The sequence below is a fragment of the Rattus norvegicus genome, chromosome 2 (assembly GCF_036323735.1).
Source record: "Rattus norvegicus strain BN/NHsdMcwi chromosome 2, GRCr8, whole genome shotgun sequence".
Classification (NCBI taxonomy): domain Eukaryota; kingdom Metazoa; phylum Chordata; class Mammalia; order Rodentia; family Muridae; genus Rattus; species Rattus norvegicus.
Window position 1 is genome coordinate 88438701 of NC_086020.1, and position 3970 is coordinate 88442670.

A 3970-nucleotide genomic window follows, 5' to 3' on the forward strand; every position below is an offset into this window, starting at 1 on the left:
AAAATGGTATGTTGAAAATAAAGCTGTACGAAAATACAACTGGGATAGGTAGCAGAAAGGCTGCATGACTTTGCATCCTGAAGGCAAATGAGAACAATGAATAGTTCTGATATAAACTCGTACATAGCTAGATTTCTACTGATATTTATGTTCAGGGTGTCTTCTCAGTCTTAGCTAATGATACTCCTACTTCGTCTATGAGATGGGAATCCTGTGGACACCCCCTTTTTAAAAAATTTAGGGCAGATCCATCATATAAAATGATAGGTTATATAATGGTACTTTTGTACATAATGAAAATGTACTTCACCTATAATCACTCCATTATTCTCTCTAACACCACTCCTACATTCTACTGGTGCCTTTTCTCCTCCTAAATAGTTCCCTTTTACTTTCATCTTATGTGAATTTTGAATATAGAATATGTATATGAGAATAACATTTATTTTCTTATTTCATTGATATGTTGATATAATCTACCAATTTCTCTATAAATGATGTAACTTCATCCTAATGAATGGCTGAATAATATCCCATTGTTTATGAATGCCACGTCTTTTATATTCATTCATTCATTTATTCATTCATTGATGAACACTGATACCTTCTTCCAATAGATCATTTGATAAAGTTTACAAATTATCCACTGACTTTTACTTGTCCCATTTCTTCAAACAAGAAAAAGTCTGACATTTCCTAATCTACGAGTTCCAGGAATATTAGCACAGTAGAAAGCAGTCCTAGTCTCCACCTTAGCTCTGTGGACATGGGAATGCCCCTAATGGTTTTCTTCAAAGATTGCTATGGCTAACTCTACCTGAGGGAAAACTAAGAGCCTGTATCTCAACATTTCAGATCATTAAGATTGTGGGAAAAACCTCATTGGAGATAATACACATCTGACACATAAGTGTTACTCTTCACCTTGCCAGGAATGCAAGAGGGAGACAATGTCAAAGGCACCCACTTCAATGTAAAACAGATTATAGTTCTAAATGTTTACTAATTAATCAACTAAGGCCCACTGAGTTTATGTTGCAAAGCTGATTGAATTGCACAAGGTCAATGCATTGCTCAGCAGTATCCAGAGTCACATTGGAGTCTTCCATATGATAGTTACTACAATTACCCCCACTTCTACATTTAGAAGAAATAGGCTGTCAACAATGTCAAGACTCTCTCTGGCTCATTTTGGAAAGTTGTATACTAGATACATTATTGCAAAAACAATATGCTTGTTTGATTTTCACAGTGGGAGTTCTATCCTAACAAATACCTGGTTGACAAGATGATTTTTAGAATGGATATCTAAAATATTGCTACTAAATTTGCTTCCAGACTACTTTCTCATTTTATTGTCTCTCACAAGAGTGTTGTACCATTTGATTGCTTCTGAAATGACTACCAGTATGGTCTATCATTGACTTCCCTTTGAAAGTAGGACCATTATATATATGGACCATTGTAGAAAGATTTGCTGAATTATAGATACATATGAAAACTCTCTTTCTAAACTAACAACTCAAAAGCTGCTGGCAGTGATACTGAAGCATATTGTTTAAAAAATAAATATATCCTTTTACTAAAATAATATTCATTGTTTTCTATTTTTACCTTTGTATGTTTATCTGTATGAGGGTGTATATCTGCATGCTTATTTGTGTGAGATCAGGCACTCATATGAAGATCAGAAAACAATCTTGAATGCAGATTCTTCCCTTTTACTTTGTTTGACCCAGGGTTTCTTTGTCATCCACATCCAATATGCCATGCTGGATGACATTTAAACTTCCAGGGATTGTCCTATCCCTGTCTCTCTTCTCATCTTTATATCACTGTGATTACAGATGTGTGTTAACATACCCAGCTACATTTTTTCTATGATTCAGACTCAGGACATCATGTTTGAATGACCAGTGATATGCCCACTGAGCCATCTCCCAAACCTTCACCTTTACTTCCTAATCTGAAACTACGTTGTGCTTCTGAAAAGTGAGAAAGTAATAGATAGATCTTCATTATAAACCCAATGTTGTAGAACAGGTGTTTGGAAATCTTTTCATTCTTGTTGGCCCTCATTAATTTCCAAGTGTTTAAAAATATGCCTATAATTGGGAAAAGATTTTTACCAACGCTACATCTGATAGAGGGCTAATATCCAATATACATAAAGAACTCAAGAAGTTAGACTCCAGAGAAACAAATAATCCTTTTAAAAAATGGACTATGGAGCTAAACAAAGAATTCTCAACTGAGAAATATTGAATGGCCCAGAAGCACCGGAAGAAATGATCACCATCCTTACTCATCAGGGAAATGCAAATCAAAACAATCCTGAGATGCCATCTCACACCAGTCAGAATGGCTAGGATCAAAAATTCAGGTGACAGGAGATGCTAGAGTGGATGTGGAGAAAGAGGAACACTCCTCCATTGTTGGTGGGAATGCAAACTGTTACAACTACTGTGGAAATATAGTCTCACGGTTTTTCAGAAAATTGGACATAGTACTATCTGAGGACCCGGCTATACCACTCCTGAGCATATACCTGAAAGATGCTCCAACATATAACAAGGATACATGTTTCCACTATGTTCATAGCTACCTTATTTATAGTAGCCAGAAGCTGGAAAGAACACAGATATCCTTCAACAGAGGAATGGATACAGACAATGTGGTACACCTACACAATGAAATACAACTCAGCTATTAAAAACAATGACTTCATGAAATTCATAGGCAAATGGATGGAACTAGAAAATATAATCCTGAGAAGGTAACACAATCACAAAAGAACACATATAGTATATACTCACTGATTAGTGGATAACTGCCCAAAACCTCAGAATACCCTAGATACAATTCACAGACCGCATGAAGCCCAAGAAGAAGGAAGAGCAAACTGTGGATGCTTCAGTCCTTAAAAGGGGAAGCAAGGAGGAAATATGGAAACAAAATGTGGAGCAGAAACTGAAGGAAAGGCCATCCAGAGCCTGTTCCACCTGGGAATCCATCACATATACAGCCACCAAACCCAGTCACTATTGCAGATGCCAAGAAGTGCATGCTGGCAGGAGCCTTATATAGCTGTCTCCCGAGAGGCTCTGCCAGAGCCTGACAAATACAGAAGTAGATGCTCTTAGCCACTCATTGAACTGAGAACTGGATCACCAATGGAGGAGTTACAGAAAGAACTGAAGGAGCTGAAGGTATTTGCAACCCCATAAGAACAACAATGTCAACCAGCCAGACACTCCAGAACTCCCAGGGACTAAACCACCATCCCAAGAGTACACAGTATGGACCTATGGTTCCAACCACATATGTAGCAGAGGATGGCCTTGTCAGGCATCAGTGTGAGGAAAGGCCCTTTGTTCTGTCAAGGCTTGATGCCCCAGTATATGGGAATGTCAGGGCAGAGAGTTGGGAGGAAGTGAGTGGGTGGTTGGGTGAGTACCCGTATAGAAGCAGGGGGGAATAGCAGGTTTCTGGAGGGGAAACCAGGAAAGAGGATAATGTTTGAAATGTAAATAAAAAAATCCAATTTAAAATAAATAAATAAATATGCCTATAATCCATCTACTCACACAGTAACAGATGTTCAAAGGTTTAGAATAACCTGGACCTTGAAAATAATTAGCATATTTGTAGTTTCCTCCTATAGATTGGGAAAACAAAGATTACACAGAATAAATGAAAAATTGGATCCAAGTATTCCTTATAACACATGACGTGTTTTCCTTTTTGGGTAGTGGCAGCAGGAAATTATGAGCTAGCAAACATTAAGAGTAATGATGTACCTTTGGTATATGCAGTAAGAAGACATGAGCAAAAGTATGGGAAGAAATAATTTACCCCATAGAGCTAGCGAACTTCAGAGGAGATGACAGTTCCTCTTGATTCACTTTGAATTTGTGGTCTATCTGATCCTCATTATATGGAAGATTCTGGTTTAGTCTTGGAGATTCAA